The 17,578-nt window shown below is 43.1% G+C and overlaps 1 protein-coding gene across 3 annotated transcripts in view; it reads left to right on the plus strand.

Moving 5' to 3' along the window:
• Positions 1-17,578, plus strand: part of MID1 (midline 1) — a 590,830-nt gene that overhangs the window by 129,437 nt on the left and 443,815 nt on the right. The gene's annotated exons all lie outside the window — the stretch shown is intronic.

The following is a 17,578-nucleotide window of genomic DNA, read 5'->3' on the forward strand; positions in this document are numbered from 1 at the left end:
CTAGATTTATTTTTTAAAATCACCCCTGGCTAAATCTAATGTACAGCCAGAAATTCTGCAAGTGGAACGTGCTATGAGTCCCTGAAGATATAGATGTTGAGAGATCCATCTTTCTTAAACCAGTAAGTAGCCGAATCATAATTTGAATATTTTGAATTCAGATCTCCAAAGCTTGGGCTTTTTACTACCCCTTACTAGCTAGTTACTAACTTCTCTGAACCTCTGTCTCTTCATCTACAAAATGGGGATAATAGAATTCTGCCTGCCTGCCTCATTGATCCAATTACAGTGGGGTGTCCAAATGAACCTTGAAAGCTGTCAAGCGTTAAATATACGTAAATACCTAAATTTTGGGAAACACTTTTGGGAATCACGGGAAGAGATTTTTTAAATATGGATGTTAATTTTTTTTACCCTAAGCCCTGGTAGGGGAAATATAGCTTAGATAGCATTTTCCAAATTTTATTCTATTTCATGTTTTCAAATCTCCAGCTAGATGACCAGCGTATTCTCTTCCTTCTACGGTATTTGCAGTATTCTTACATGAATATTTGTATACGTCCTCTGCAGTCTTCATTTATCCTACTTTGTTACGTTTCTTGGGGGTCTTTTGAATCATTCTCCAACCATTAGCTTCCCAAGCTTGCTTTCTGGCTGTGTGCCTCTGAACACGCGCCAGTGACTACGAAAGCTTTCCAACGTGGGGGCGTTTTTGTCCATTTTCTTCATAATTAAGTGCCCGGACCTGTCTACACTTTTTCCAAGCGTGAGCTCATCGGCATCTTCTAGAGAGAGGATCATCTCTTCACAACCACGGAGTGAAGCCTGTGAGTGTGGCCTAAACCATAAGGTGGCTGTCGATGCTGCTAGTATTTGATCTTTCTTCTCTGTATTCTATGGATTTACTTCTTGCTTTCCTTGTTTTTCCTAGACATGAGCATCTTCGCTGTAGTGTTTCCGGATTTTTTTAACCTGGAATTTTTCTGTTTGTTTTCGCGTTCAACAGCAACTCTCATTTTCCCAATACTCGTTGTGATCTACATGTCATACTGCAGTTGGTAGAACCACACCTTGTGGGCCAAATCCAACAGCCGCCCAATTTTTTATTTTTACTTGAGTTTAGTGGACACACAGCGTCGCATTGGTTTCAGGTGTGGAGCTGAGTGATTTGACAAGTTTATACGTTTTGCCGTGTTCGTCACAAGTACAGCTACCATCCGTCCCATTACGTCACTATTACAACGCCATTGACTGCATTCCTTAGGCTCCGCTTTTCATTCCCGTGAACTACTCATCCCATAACTGGAGGCCTGTATCTCCCTCTCCCCCCGTCACCCCTTTTGCTCATTCCCCTCACCTCTTTCCTGTCTGGCAATCACCAGTTTCTTCTCTGTATTTATAGGTCTGATTCAGCTTTCTGATTGTTTATTTTTTTTGTTTTTTTAGTCATTCATTTGTTTTTTTTAGATTCCACTTATGAGTAGAGTCATCTGGAATTTGTCTTTTTCGGTTTGACTTATTTCACTCAGCGTCGTACCCTCTAGATCCATCCGTGTTCTTTCTTTTTAAAAAAATTTTTAATGTTTATTTATTATTTTGAGAGAGAGAAACAGAATGCGAGCAGGGGAGGGGCAGAGAGACAGGGAGAGCCAGAATCCAAAGCAGACTCCAGGCTCTGAGCTGGACACCCAGCTCGAACCCACAGACTGTGATATCGTGACCTGAGCTGAAGTCAGACACCTAACTGACTGAGCCACCCAGGCACCCCCATTCGTGTTCTTTCAAAGGCATGATCCCATCCTTTTCATGGCTGTGTAATATTCCATTGTGTGTATATACCACATTTTCCTTATGCATTTGTCTATCAATGGACACTTAGGTTGTTTCCGTGTCTTGGCTATTGCAAATAATACTGCAATGGACATAGGGGTGCATATATCTCTTTGACTTAGTGTTTTCCTTTTCTTTGGGTAAATACCCAGTAGTGGAAGTATTAGATCATATGGCATTTCTATTTTAACATTTTGAGGACCCTCCAGACTGTGTCCGCAGCGGCTGTACCAATTTACATTCCCACCGAGAGTGTCCAAAGGTTCCTCCTTCTCTACATCCTCGCCAGCGCTAGTTATTTCTTGTCATTTTGATTTTAGCCATTCTGACAGGTGCACAGTGATACCTCCCTGTGGTTTTGAGTTGCATTTCCCTGATGCTGAGCGACGTTGAACATCTTTTCATGTGTCTGCTGGCCAGCCGGATGTCTTCTTTGGAGAAATGTCTTTTCATGTCTTTGACCTATTTTTTAATTGGGTTATTTGTTTTTTGGGGTTTTTTTTCGTGTTGAATTATATAAGTTCTTTATATACTTTGGGTGTTAACGCCTTATCAGATATATCATTTGCAAGTATCTTCTCCTATTCATTAGGTTGCTCTTGTTTTGTTTGGTCAGTGGTCTCCTTCACCGTGCAAAAGTTTTTTATTTTGATGTAGTCCCAATAGTTTACTTTTTGCTTTTGTTTTTCTTGCCTTAGAAGACTTTTCTAGAAAAATGTTGCTATGGCTAATCTCAGAGAAATTACTGCCTGTGTTCTCTTCTAGGAATTTTATGGCTTCAGGTCTCACATGTGAGTCTTTCATCCATTTTGAGTTATTTTTGTGTAAGGTGTAAGAAAGTGGTCCAGTTTCATTCTCTGGCATGTGGCTGTCCAGTTTTCCCAGCACCAAGTTTATCGTAGAGGCTGTCTTTTCTCCATTGTAAATTCTTACCTCCTTTATCATAAATTAATTGACCATGTAAGCCCGAGTTTCTTTCTGGGCTCTCTATTCCATTGATCTGTGGCTCTTTTTGTGCCAGTACCATACTGTTTTGATGACTACAGCTTTGTAGTATATCTTGAAACCTGGAATTGTGATACTTCTAGCTTTGTTCTTCCTTCTCAAGATCGCTTTGGCTATTTGGGGTCTTCTGCGGTTCTGTAAAAATTTTAGGCTTGATTTGTTCTAGTTTTGTGAAAAATGCTTATGGTATTTTGATAGAGATGATGTTTAATCTGTAGATTGTTTTGGAGAATGTGGACATTTTAACGGTATTCTTCCAATCCACGAGCATGGAATATCTTTCCATTGTTTGGTGTCATCTTCCATTTCTCTCATCGGTGTTTCATAGTTTTTGGAGTACACTTATTTCACCTCTTTGGCTAAGTATATTCCTAGATATTTTGTTCTTTTTGGTGCAATTGTAAATGGTATTCTTAATTTCTTTTCCTGCTGCTTTGTTATTAGTTTATAGAAATGCTACCCATTTCTAGGTATTAATTTTGTGCCCTGCCACTTTATTGAATTTGTTTATTACTTCTTGTAGTTTTTTGGTGGCATCTTTAGGATTTTCTATGCATAGTAGTATCACATGTCTGCAAATAGTGACAGTTTAGCTTCTTCTTTATATAGATGCCTCTTATTTCTTTTTGTTGTCTGACTGCTGTGGCTAGGACTTCCAGTGCTGCGTTGAATAAAAGTGGTGAGAGTGGGCATCCTTGTATTGTTCGTGATCTTAGAGGAAGAGCGCTCAGCTTTTCACCATTGAGTAGGATGTTTACAGCTGCCTATTTCTGTAAATAAAGTTTTAAGGGAGCACAGCCACACACATTTGTTTATGTACTATGTATGGTGGCTTTCATATTTAAAGACCAAGCTGACTAGTTGACACAGAGACCGTAGCTCCCGTAAAACCTAAAATATTTATTCTCTGCTCCTTACAGAAAAGTTTTCTCACTCCTGTGTCAGATGAATATGCTGATTTGGGCTAGAACTAGATAGTTTTAGAAGGGAATTAGCTATCATATATTTGTGTTTCTCTTATATTTTATACGTTTTATAATAAAATCAGTTTATAGGGTACTCGTTTTCATTTATTGATTCGTTCATCGCATCGTGCGCCATGCATGGCTCTGGGCTTTGAGTATGGAGAGGGAAAACAAGATGACAGGCTTCTTTTGTGGATTTCCATGCTTGTGTGGTGACACAGACAAGCAAGCAAGCAAAGGCGGGCACCAAGATTACTTCAGATGGTTAGGTGTGGTGAAGAAAGTACGACCTAGTGATGTGGTTTTTTAAAAGACTTTATTTTTAAGTAATCTCCACACCCAATGTGGGGCTCAAACTTACAACCCCGAAATCAAGTATCACATGCCCTACGGACTGAGACAGCCAGATGCCCCCAAACCTAGTGACGTGTTAAAAAGTGAGGTACTGGTTCTGTGATCTTAAGGGAAGTGCTTCTTGAGAATTTAACACTGCCATGAAATGTGAGTGAACGGAGGCACAAGTATGTGAAAATCAGGGACAAGAGCCTTTCCAAGCAGAAGGAACAGCAAAAGCTAAGACCCAGAGGAGGAAATGAGCTGGGTGTGTTCAAGCAATAGAGAGACGACCACAGTGCCTCAAGTAGAATTGGAAGAGCGGAAGGGAAGTGGGAGCTGAGGCAGTGAGCAGACCTTGTAGGGCCACGAGTGCCAGAGGACCGGAGTCTAGTCTATGCTACAGGTGACTGAAAGCCTTGGAAAGATGGCCAGCATGAGAGAGACAAGCCTTGATACGTTCGTGAGGGGTCGCTCTAGCTTTCCTCTGAGGAATGGATCATAGGGGGTCAGGAGGGAAGTCAGGCATCCGAATTATAAGCTACTAACATCCTACTATATTCAGTTATAGAGGAAACTTAGTAAAATTTAATGGAGCCCAGACCTCCACTTGGAAAGGCAGATCCAATTTAACAAACTGGAAGGCAGAGATGAATATGCCACCGTCCAGTCTCCAAATGAGCAGTGCAGCCGAGGAGAAGATGTATGTATGTTGTCCATTCTGCTATGGAGAACTCTGTTACTGGTCATTATTCTCTTTTTGCCTTGGCCAGCAGGAAGCTCAGAACTACACTTGTTTACTTCCATCAAATATATGAGTGTACATTTTCTTTCTACTTCCTTCCATGGCCTCAATTTCCTATTTTTATTTGGAATTCATGTACTCACTTGAGAACTGTCTCAAATCTTGTTTTGAAAGAATTGGCCAACATACAAAGTAATAACGGAGTCTGTAATTTCTAGGACCTACTGAAAGTTCTGGAATTTGTTTTCCCTTTGTTCTCTTAGTTTCTCTTTGTTTTCCTTAGTGCGTTCGTTGATACTGGTTGTGGAAAGAGGCTCTCAGAAGAGTTTTTTGTATAAATGATGAACTGACAATTAAAATTAGCACCAAAGCATTGAAACAATTGTTCGTAACTGTTCAAGGGTGCCACGGACCCTCCTCATCACTACTGAACTCAGTACACTTTGCGAAGTGAGCTCACTCTTGTATATAAATGTAAATATTTTAAAAAGTTCCAATTAGTTCATCGGGAGGAAAGAACTCTGGCCGTGACAGATTTCTCCACTACTATTACGACTCTGAGCTACGTAAGTAATTAAGAGAAGAATTCAGGGAGAAATGGCATGTCTAAACAGCACTTTCATTGGCTGATGGAATGCTGGGTTCATGTAAGGGATGCCTGTCTCTCAATAGAAGCACCATTCTGTTTGAAGCGCAGTCAGCTCTTAGACACTAAATGCAAGGCTGAAATGCAGGATTTCTCTGTGATGGATTTACGGTGGAAGAGTAAACAGCACTCCGCAAACTGGAGTCTGCACTCAGACACGCTGGACCGGCCGCAGCAGCACTGGTCATCGATACGTGTGGCCTAACGGAGATGGCAGGTGCTCGCACGAGATTGTACCCTTGAGGCGGAATTCATTTCTTATGACTCTCTCTGTTCAGAGCCCGGAATAGTGTTTGGCGTGGTAGCTACGCTGAAAGGCTATTTGTTGAATCAGTGAATGAATGGATGGATGAATGAATGAATGAATGAATGAATACCCTGAGAGAGTTATGAACAACAAGCAGGGTAGCAGAGAAGGCTTGGGGGTGGGGATAGCCTAGGAGCTGGGGCTTGGAGGCTGGGCAGGGATGGGCAGGTTGGGGATACTGGCAGGAGTCATCCGTGCTGGGAGGAAAGCATAGACAAATACACTGTCTGCACCCAGCAGATAGTTCTACTTGGCAGAATCCGCAAATCCCAACAATTCGGGAATATCTGAACCCTTTTATGGCAATATACCTCTTTTCACACGCCCTTAAGAATTAACAAAAAAGTATCTCATCATTTTTCCATAGTGTAAATTAACTAGTTTTAAGTAGGATGTGGTTTTGATCAGCAAATACTTATTTTTTTTTAAATTTTTTTTTCAACGTTTATTTATTTTTGGGACAGAGAGAGACAGAGCATGAACGGGGGAGGGGCAGAGAGAGAGGGAGACACAGAATCAGAAACAGGCTCCAGGTTCTGAGCCATCAGCCCAGAGCCCGACGCGGGGCTCGATCTCACGGACCGCGAGATCGTGACCTGGCTGAAGTCGGACGCTTAACCGACTGCGCCACCCAGGCGCCCCAGCAAATACTTATTTTGAGGTTTTAATGGCTAAGAACTTTATTACTGATATTTTGAAGACAAATTTGTTTTTTCCTGTTTGATAAGTGACCGTTTAGCAGTCTGTTAAAAATGTTTTTTAATTGTGTTTTGAAAAATATCTAAGGTCCGTGGGGTGAGGGGAAGCATGATTTGTTGACAAATGAATCACTGGCAGTGGGACACTGAGCTGACTGTTTACCATTCATTGTGACCTTATCTGCACACAGAGGCCACGGTGCCTGGTCCACAAATTGTTACAAGCATTCGAAATATATTGGAAGACATCTTAGCAGTTGTAATGGTCCATACAAATACAATACTGGATGGAGAGTTTGGAAATCTCTCTCTACTGGTTTGGAGCCTACTGTACAATCTAAATGAAAGAGAAGGAAGGCAGGAACTAAATGGTAGAAATTTGGAGAGGATCCAGTGCCTGTGCCACTTCAGGAACAGCATGAGTCAGGTTCAGTGGCTAATTAAATGAACAAAGTTCACGGGAGAAGGAGGACATGAAAATGGCTAAAGTCTTGAAAGTGTATAATTAGGCAGGTGATGTTCGTACACACACACACACACACACACACACACACCTGTATACACACACACGCATACAGATAGATTTGTGTATTTTTTAAAGATAGAATGGAACTAAGATTCTAGAGAATGTCCTTCATCTATTTATACGGCAAGAAAAATCTTTGGTGGTTTTGCCCAAGTGTTTAGGGCAAAGTATGGCTGAACTTGACACTGACAGGGAAATGGCCACCATCCCCGAAGTGCCTTTTAGACAGGTGGCACAAGATAGAATATGTGATTGATGATGATTTCTCTAGCCATGAATGCCATGCCGCTGGGGAACAGAATAGTAAGGATGCCTTGCAGCCAGTTTTACTAGACTTTTCAAATACCAGAGAGTTGATCCTTCACCAATGTAGGTAGCTTTCAGACTGGGAACAAACAGCGGGGTGTCCTCTAGGATTCCCCTATCTACAGATTCCCATGATCGTCTCTAAAAATGGGGACTGGAGAGGGAGCCTGGGTGACTCAGTCGGGTAAGCGTCCGACTCCGGCTCAGGTCATGATCTCACGGTTCCTGAGTTCGATTCCCGCGTCGGGCTCTGTGCTGACAGCTCGGAGCCTGGAGCCTGGAGCCTGCTTCGGATTCTGTGTCTCCCCTTCTCTCTCTGCCCCTCCCCTGCCTGTGCTCTCTCTCTGTCTCTCAAAAAAATAAATAAACATTAAAAAAATCGTCTAATAAAAAATGGGGATTTGCAGTGCAGAAATGAAAGGAGAAATATGAAAACTGAACAGAATGTCTGGATTTAGTCCTCTTTGAGTCACTCTGCAAATATTCATTGAGTGCACAAATGTGCAGACCTTATATTAGTAGAGCCCAGGGCAACAACCAGGGACAAGTTAAAATGTTCTATCCACTTTCTGCATTGCCTGTCATGTCTCATCATCCCTGAAATCATTACTGTCACTCCTAGATGTGTGACAATGTGACCGTGTCACAGGGGAGTACATTATCAGGGCTGAAATATGCAACCACTTGTGCGGTGGGTCCTGACATGTACCAAGAGCTCCACTTATTTAAAAATAGCCTCTCCAGCAGCCACGTGGGAGGCCTGCATGTCCTCCTTGAGACTCATGCCTTGGAACCAAGGATTAGGACTCGAGCAGTTCCTTTAAGCTCCTCACATTAGTAATAGTTCCCAAATTGAGCTCTGTGGACACTGAGGAGAAAAGGAAGCGTTCCGTATTTAAACACGTCACACACAAAAAATTTGTACTCCACTGACCCGTCTAAGATATTTACAGTGACCATTCACATGGAAAGCTCTGGAAATAAAAGGTTTTGAGAAGTTTTGGCTCCCCGCATCTTAGCCACAGGACCCTTCTTTCCACGGGACTCTGTCTAACAGCCTGTAAGGCATGTGGCTTTGGGAAATGCTGCTTCATCAGGTTGGGGGCATCCGCAAAAGCAAAAAGTTGAGCCTCGAGGGACTGGAACGGCAGGCAAGCAATTTTGAATGGAAAAGGCGGAGAAGATTCTGGACCACGCATTCTCCTGGCAGCCCCCTGCCTGCGGCCTTGGCCTTTTTCCCACTGCTGGGCCAAGTGCTGACCTACAGAAAAGGAGCAAAGCCCCATTCTCAGCCGCCTTGTTGCTCAAGGAATTTTTAAGAGACAAGGGTGAAGGATTCCAACTGCAAACATATATACATGTGGGTGTAAGAAACATAAACAGAAAAGAGCACTTATGGGTAACAGAAGTGCCAGCTGGGACTTTAGAACTGGGTGGTTTGTGTTTGCACAGTTTTTTTTTTTTTAGTCCAGAGTAGTTCTTAGAGTACATGATCCATATGGTGTGTTTAAAATAGACCACAGAGTCTGAAAATGGAGCTCCTGAGAAATTCACAGATAAAAATCTCAACTGTTATTTTCATATGTAAAAGCTGGAATCATCTTGTAAAGATAATTCAGGATGAAATATTTCCATTTCCATTTGAACACAGAATTATTTGATTTTCATTGCAAAAAGCTCTAGCCAGAGCTCCCTATTAAAGTCACATGCCTGACTCTGGGCATTTTTGAAGTGTCTGTTACAACACTTCGGTATTTATCTGGCAGGAAAAGATATAAAGAGAAGATAGGTAAAGAGAAAATCTGGAATCAAATGTTCTAATAATCAGTTCTACTGGGAGACAGGGAAACGTGACTTGTACGGTTCTGAGTATGGAAGGCGCTTGACTATTTGGCTTTGTAATAAAAATCCCAAATCACTTTCAACTCTGTTCTGCGCTTACCTACTTTAATTCACTTCCAGAAATCATTAAATGAAAACGTTTTCATTAATTAGATGAAATAGATACTAAATAGATAAATACGTAAGTAGACTTTTTACCTAAAATTATGTTAGGGAGATTTGTTGTTATTTTTTTTTTTTCTGACACATTTTCCATACCAGTTTCCAAACCTTTTGAGGCTCACGGTTGCGTTATATTCATAGTAAATGTACAAATAAAGTTGTGGCACAGAAATATACTTTTAGAGAAGTATTAAGGTTAAATACGATTGTGCTTCAAAATGTCGAAATGGCACATGTGAGCGATAGCCACCCACCTGTCCATCCCTCTTGGTTGGTGTAAGGACCAAGCAAGATTCTTTAGGTTTATTTGAATATGGTATACATGAAATCAGTTCCATATTATTGTATTCTCTGACTAGAAATTGTTGTGTCAAAGTAAATTGGTGAGTATGTCATTGCCTAAATTAATAATGTTGACATATCACTTCTTATAGTTTATTTATATAGTGTGTTTTGGGGGGGGAAAGTTGGTATTCTGAGGGGAAAAAAAGAATTGTCCCCAAAGTGATATAACTCTTTGAAAGCTGCTATGGCAAAAAAAAAAAAAAAGTCATTAACTGCACAGTTATTATATATGAAGTATTATATATTACATTTAGTAAGGCTGTATGATAATAATTTTCAGCTCACTTTAAAGAATTGTGCTGTATGCCTAGTGGAAGAATTTTAATTTTAGATAAAAGGATGGGAATAAATAACTTGCTCAGGGACTTAGACCAAGTTTATAATAAATTAGGCAACTTTACACAGCAATTTTGGAAAGTTTGATTCCAAGCAAGTCAAGCAAAGAAAGATTGGTCTATTGGGAAGACCCCAGAGTGCTCTGACAGAAGAGAAGAGCTTTTGTTCCGGATTGGCCACTAACCAGCTCTGTGGCCTTGGAAAAGTCTTATAGCCTCTGGGAGCTTCTCTTTCCTCATTTGTAATAAAAGAGGAGTGGTTGCACTAGATACCCATTAGTCCTTCAAGTAGTTATGTTCTGGAAGCTAATAATGTGTTTGTTAGCCTCTTAAGGCAGAGAATACAATACATGTGGGATTTCTGACTTAAGATGTCCCCAGTGGTTACAGAGTTACGCCTATGCCTACGCCTATGCCTATGCCTACACTCGTAACAGAAAGAGGTTGATTTGAACGTTTTGAAATAAAATCTAAAAGTCATCCCACACCCCACCTTCCTTTATAGAAATTGTGGGACCCTACTGGGTCCAGAAGGATTTGAATACTACATCAGGCTGATGAACAGCAACAGGTAGACGCTAATAAACTATCCTGAAACTTGAATCGCAAACACATTCTGGATTAGAATCAGTAAATCACTAGATATTGTCAGCACCTACTATGTGCAATGCGCTTTGCTTCATGCTTTTGTATTCATCTCTGGAGCATTAGTTTGGTGCCAGGTCAGTGTTTCAGGAAATTAGCTGCTACTGAGTTTTTTTCAGAGTGTTTCCAGAAGTTGGTTTAGCGCCACATGGGTGACGATAAAGGCGACACATGCTAATTTACGGAGAAATGAAAACATAAAAGCTGTGCCTTCAACGAAAGGCACCAAAGTCTGAAAGCCAAAAAAACTGCTCATACAATTTGCATCTTTTAAAATTGGATTTATACCCCCATGGTCCCAGGGAATAATAAACATTTTCACTTTAAATCAGAGTGTCTCGAACGTGGCACTGTGGACGTTTGGGGCCAGGTAATTCTTGGTCGTGAGGGGCTGCCCTGTGCATTGCAGGACGTTGAGCAGCGTCCCCAGCCTCTGCCCACTAGATGCCACTGGCACACCCTTCCCCATCGTGACAACCAAAACTGTTTCCACCCATTGCCAGATGTCCCCTGGAGGGCAAAATTGCCCCCAGTTGAAAGCAACAGCTTTATAGCAAGATAAGTTGACAGTGATACTATATCACAAATTTTGTTTTCTTGAAAATAATACTGGTGTAATTATATATTTGAGGAGTAAAAATAGTTTGACGCTAATTGAGTCCTGCTTTAAGTTTTTAGAGCCGCTATGCTGTTCTCTGCTTGTGAATGGGGTTCACTAGAGTTAATTTACTGCCCTTTTAAATTGTTAGGCAACATGGAATTAATTCACATATGTGGAATTGAAGCCCAGGCAGGGAATCGGGAGTTAGTCCATATATTAAAATGGGTGGAGGGAGATTACCCTAGAAATTGCACAAAGAAGAACTTGTTTCTTTCCCTTGGAGTGGACCTAAGAAACTTAATTTATGTTGATGTTTTTCTCCTAAGAGTTGGAAACGAAGAAAATAAAGCCAGAACACAAGAACGTTTAAAAACAAATAAATCAGTCATTTCTTCCGTACTTATTTCAGTTAAGAATGTTCTCACCAGATGATAATGGATAGATTTAAACTTCTCCTGGAAGATCATTATGCTTTTGCCCAAGAAACTTATTATAATCAGATGCAAGCTAGCAGTTTGTGAAAACACTCAAAAAGGGAGAGCCCTAAGGAGTTGATGTATATATATGTACATATAATATGTTTATGTATGTATAAGTGTGTGTGTGTGTCTGTGTGTGTGTCTTGTAACCCAGTTTTGCCGGAAGCTGAGAGATCAGCCGGGGCACCACTGTCATGACCTACAAGCGGCCGGCCCAGGTCATTTGAACCTAGACGGTCAAAGTGGAGGGGATGAGAGCAGGTGATCTGATTTTGTGATGAATTAAATGTGAATACGGGAGGAGTTGAGGATGTCCCTAAGCTCTTTGGCCAAAGCATAGAGATGGATGGGGTTGTCATTAACCGAGATGCAAAGGGTAGGAGGAGCAGGATTGGCAGCAAAGGGCAAGTTGGGGAATATTAAAAGCTCCACATGGGACGTGTGACATCCGCCATGCCTGTTAGGCACGCACCAATGGCTGTCGAGCAGGTAGTTCAGGGATAAGAGTACGGAGCTAGGGAGAGAAGTCCGAGTTGGAGATGTACTGCATACAGACAGTACGTAAAGTCACATGACCGGAAGAGATCCGCTAAAGAGTGATAGGGAAAGGAAGAAAGAAGAGGCAGGAGGACTGAGTCCCCAGACACTCTGATAACAGAAGGTCAGGTACACAATAGTCAAAAGGTGTGAACAACCCAAATGTCCATCAGCAGATGAAACAAGTTGTGATCTATCCACACAATGGAGTATGACTAAGCCATAAAAAGAAATGAGGTACTGACATGCTACAACATGGATAGACTTCGAAACACTATGCTGGGGCGCCTGGGTGGCTCAGTCGGTTAAGCGTCCGACTTTGGCTCAGGTCACGATCTCAGTTCATGAGTTGGAGCCCCGCGTCAAGCTCTGCGCTGACAGCTCTTCTCCAGCGGTACAGGTGTCCCTGTTGCGTGATGGGAATGTTTTGGAACTGGATAGAGGGGGCGGGTGCACAGCATTGTGACTGTACTAAATGCCTTTGAGTTGTTCACTTTAAAGTGGATCGTTCTATGTTATGTAGATTTCACCCCATGAAAAAAAAAAAGTCAGGGAGAGGAGCAGAGGCCAACAAAAGAGGTGGAGAAGAAGCAGCCAGAGGGGCAGAAGGAAAATCAGAATAGTGTGGTGTCCTGGCCACCAGGTATAGAAAGTGTTTCAAGGAGGGAGTGATGAGCTCTGTAAAATGGTGCCACTGAGCCAGGCATGATGAGGACTGAGCATTGAGGCCGGATTTAGTAATGTGGAAGTAACCAGTGAAACGTCAGTTAGAGCAGCCTCTGTGTGTGGTGCCCGCAAAAGCTTGATCGGAGGAAATTCCTAAGATTGGGAGGCGGGAAATCAGAAACAGGAAATAGAGACAGAACTCGGAAGGGCTCTTGTTGTTAAAAGAAGTCAAGAAATGGGGCCGTATCTGGAGAAGGATTGGGTGATGGGAGAGATAACTGCATGTTTTGAAAGTGGTTTTAAAAACCTTTGACTTCTCCCTCTCTCCACCCCACAATTACTCAGAAGTGGCTGGCAGGGTTTACCGCTGGGGAGTGGATGTACTTGCAAACTGATCCGTCCCCCTAGCCTGCTATGATCACTCAGGGAAGAAACACGTTCAGGGAGCACAATTATAGAAGTGCAAGATGACTAAGTGACATTTGTATACTTAAAGGGTACACAGCACACACGTGGGGACGCACTCCATTTACTGGCCCTGACTCAAAGGAGCGGAAACGCGCTGTGTTACTCGTGTAGCATGCTGCATTTTTTTGGGCACTGCGCCAGATGCGGACGGGCTTGTTGATACTAGAAAATACTGCTGCCTGCAAATAATAGCTGACAATAGGTTAATATTTGTGCTGCGGAATGAAGTCGTAGGCAGTGTTTTCACTCTAATTTTATTGACCTGTCTGAGGCCCCACCGGGGAAGAGCATAGCCATGAGCCAGTCCAAGAAGCCAGCCTTGAACTGATGCACACGCCTGATTAGAGCACGGTCCTAACAATGACATTCAGCCCGGAAGCAGAGCCGACTTGTTTTGTGTTCGGGAGGTGTTCGTGCGAATAGGTTTTATGGTGAGAGAAAGAAATTGATGTAGCAGAAACACATAGGAAAAGAGAAATCGTTCTCAGAGCACAGACACTTCTTTAGCGGAGCTGTGTTATAAATGACAGGAAATAAGGCATGGGGTAGCTGGAGGGGACTGGAATAAATATGTTTTTATTTAAATAGAAGAAATAGTAGGGTACTCGTACATGTAAGTTTTAAAAGTTTAACTTATTCCTTTCTTAAAAAAAATTTTTTTTTAATGTTTATTTTTGAGAGAGAGAGACAGAGCGCGAGCGGGAGAGAGGCAGAGAGAGACAGACAGACAGACAGAATCCGAAGCAGGCTCCAGGTTCCGAGCTGTCAGCACGGAGCCCAATGTGGGGCTCGAACCCACGAACCACAAGGTCATGCCCTGGGCCGAAGTCAGGCGCCTCACCGACTGAACCACCGAGGCACCCCTAACTTATTCCTTTCTTTACTCATAATTTCTCAAAAATTATTATTAATAGGTGAATGCACTAGCAAATCAGCATCCATCACTCTCACCTAAGAGCCCCATGTTAGGAAAGCAAGCATGGCCCTTTCTTTCCCCCTTCCTTTGGAAGGTTAAAATCGTCGACATTTGCTTCTCACAATAGTAAATTAAAACAGAGCTTTCAAAATCTGCATCTCACACATTTGTGAGTTTTCCCATGCTCGTTCCTCAAATAAGAAGAGCTATAACTGCCGTGACAGCGGCCGGGAGAGCGGGTAAACAATACGGGAGGTGACTGGCGGATTCACTAGACGGTCAGTGAATTTCAGAGGCTTGTCTAAGAGCAAACCGCACGGCCATGTTGATGAGGACGTGGCGCTGGGGACGAGCTGAACCCATCCCGTCTCTCTAAGAGGAAACACACAAAGAGCGGGATGCATGGGGAATCGACCCGCCAAACATCTGTGTTCAATTTTTCAGCAGCAGTGACCACCCAGGGGGCAGCGGCTTCTTCCCAGGGAGACGCGATTACACCAGCAGGAGGTGCCTTAACTTCCTGGAGAAAAGCTTCTACCTTTGGCCAAGCAGAAAAAACAACAGCAAAAAAAAAACTGCTTTGGAAAGATTGTCCCAAAGTGCTGTCGTTGCTTTGGTTCAAGAAGGAACTTTAGAGGAAAACTTTCTAAGCTCGATAGTTTCCCTTCTCCTTCAGGGGGCAAATTCTGGAGGGGACAGGGGAGGCGGGGGGGGGGGGGGTGTGGTTCACTCTGGGGCAAGTCAGTCAGTTGGGAGTTGAGGAGATCTCGTGTCTTAGGCCAGTCTGCTGAAGTCGTTATCACTTGAGACCGGACGATTCGAATCGGGCGTGTTCCCGGAACCATTCAGAACTATATTCTTTTAGGTCAGCGCTTCTGTTGGTCAGCCGAAGAGATTTTTGAAGCTGGCCCCCAGGTGCTTCTTTGCGCTGGCAACATCTTCGAATGTTCCAGGGGAAGCCATGATGGATTTGGATAGAGACCCAGGTGATGTTCACGGTGCGTCAGGTGCCACTTCCCGGCCCAGCGAGCCTGCCTTGCCGTCTGCTCCATTGAACCCTTTACATCAAAGTCTTCCCTTGCCATTGTTGCACGCAAGACAGGAGGAATACAGTCCAGAAGGTTCTTTACCAATCTTTACCTACCTCTACATTATGAGATTTACCTTCATAAGGTCCAATGCTGAGCCTAAACTTTCTTTTCATGATTTTGAGTGAATTATTTGCTGGAGTAGTTCCTGTTTGTAGAGCCTCCTGTTGGACTCTAGCACCCAGAAGGGAGTGTCTTATTATTCCATGGCATCTTAACGAAGTGGCTGCCCTGCTCACACCATCACCTTAAGGGTTGAATTCAAGGTCCTTCTCTCTTTTGTCTTCAAGCCTGTCATCATGCCTGGCGTATACTAGCATCCTGTGAATATGTGTTGAACGAATGAATGAACAAAGGAACGAATTAATGGAATAAACCCTCAGTCGTTCAGGATCTGACCCATACGTTGCACACCAGCCCGGGAGAATTAAACTGTGGACTCTGATGCCGGGTTACCTGGGTATGAATCCTAGCTTCAGCCCTCATTGGGCACTGTGACCTCTCTCGGCCTCAGTTTCCTCATCTCTAAACCGGGTAAATAGTAATCCCTGCCTCTCCAGCGCTGTGAGGGTTACTAGGAGGCATTAAGCAGGAAGAACTATGCATGGCATGTATTAAGACTGTATAAAGATCTGGGGCGCCTGGGTGGCTCAGTCGGTTGAGCGTCCGACTTCAGCTCAGGTCACGATCTCATGGTCCGTGAGTTCGAGCCCCACGTCGGGCTCTGTGCTGACGGCTCGGAGCCTGGAGCCTGCTTCCGATTCTGTGTCTCCCTCTCTCTCTGCCCCTCCCCCGTTCATGCTGTGTCTCTCTCTGTCTCAAAAATAAATAAACGTTAAAAAAAAAAAAAAAGACTGTATAAAGATCAACCATTTTTTAGATCTCTTCACCATGCCCCCAAACCTATGCTCAGGTCACATGCAGTCCCAGAGCTGATGCTTTGGGGATGCCCTTCTGTCTCCTGGAATACAGCTGTCCCTCTTCTTTACTTATCATGTCCCACAGGCTCCAGTTAAAAGCTTCCACAGTCTGTGCAAGCTGCCTCAGTCGTGGGCATGGACGACGCCATGCATATACCTCTGTTGGAGTGCTTATAGTGTTTTGTAACTGGCTGTTGTCTGTCCTTCCCACAAAAATATGAGCTCCTGTAGGGTTGGGACACTCTTTCATCTGTAGATCCCTGGTGGGGCCCCTGAGAAAACTTGGACCTCCCAAAATGTCAGACATTGAGAACTGTCTGGACCACAGTGCCGTTTCTGAGTAAGAATATATCCGTGTGTTTGACTCTGACTACGTTTTTGAGGCATTAACTGGATAAAACGCTAAAGCAGCTTTTCTCCAGGAGTAACTGGAAGATTCAAAGAACTGAAAGCTGAAAGATAATATGTGAATTACGAGGATGCGAAAGAATGCAAAAGCTAGCCAGGAACTTATCAAATTCCAAGTGCAGTAAATTAAATAAAACCAGAGGCTACTGAGAGAGACAGTTTTGAAACTGATACGGTTCCGTTGGTGGAAGGAGGCAGCCGCCCAGGCTGCACTGTGCGGGTTCACTTTTAGCAAGCTTTTCAACCTTCCAAACTCCCCCCAGACTCAGGGTGATGTTATCATGTATGGCTCGTTATCAGAATCCCATCCTCAGAGTAGAAAAGAAACATTAAATGTGTCCATCATGGGTACAGAGGAAAAACAACTTGTGCCCTAGGGTCAGGTACACAAGTTTGGAATCTAGAATGTCTGAACCTTTCTGATACCGGTATTTATTTTCTCAGCGCCTTTAGCCAAATTTCCAACGCTTTGGTTCATTTCTCACCAGTGTTTAGGTTTGGGTCATATAGAGTGCTGTGTTTGGTAATATTTTTTGCAGTGATTAAGGTGAAGAGATATTTCTTGTCATTGTTAAAGTTGTTTGTTAGAATAGAGTCAGCATCACAAAGCAGTTAAGGGTAAGGACTCCGGAGCCAGACGCCCTCCATTCCAATCCCAGCTCTACCACCTGAGGGCGTTAGGTACGTGCTCTAACTCTTCAAGCCTCAGCGTTTTTGCCTATAAAACGGGCACCCTGGCCACCGCCACCTCAGAGTGCTATTGTGAGGTTAACAGACAACAACATCATCCTAGAGCTCAAGAAGC

Source organism: Herpailurus yagouaroundi, unplaced genomic scaffold (assembly GCF_014898765.1).
Source record: "Herpailurus yagouaroundi ecotype Mexico unplaced genomic scaffold, PumYag 67525, whole genome shotgun sequence".
Classification (NCBI taxonomy): Eukaryota; Metazoa; Chordata; class Mammalia; order Carnivora; family Felidae; genus Herpailurus; species Herpailurus yagouaroundi.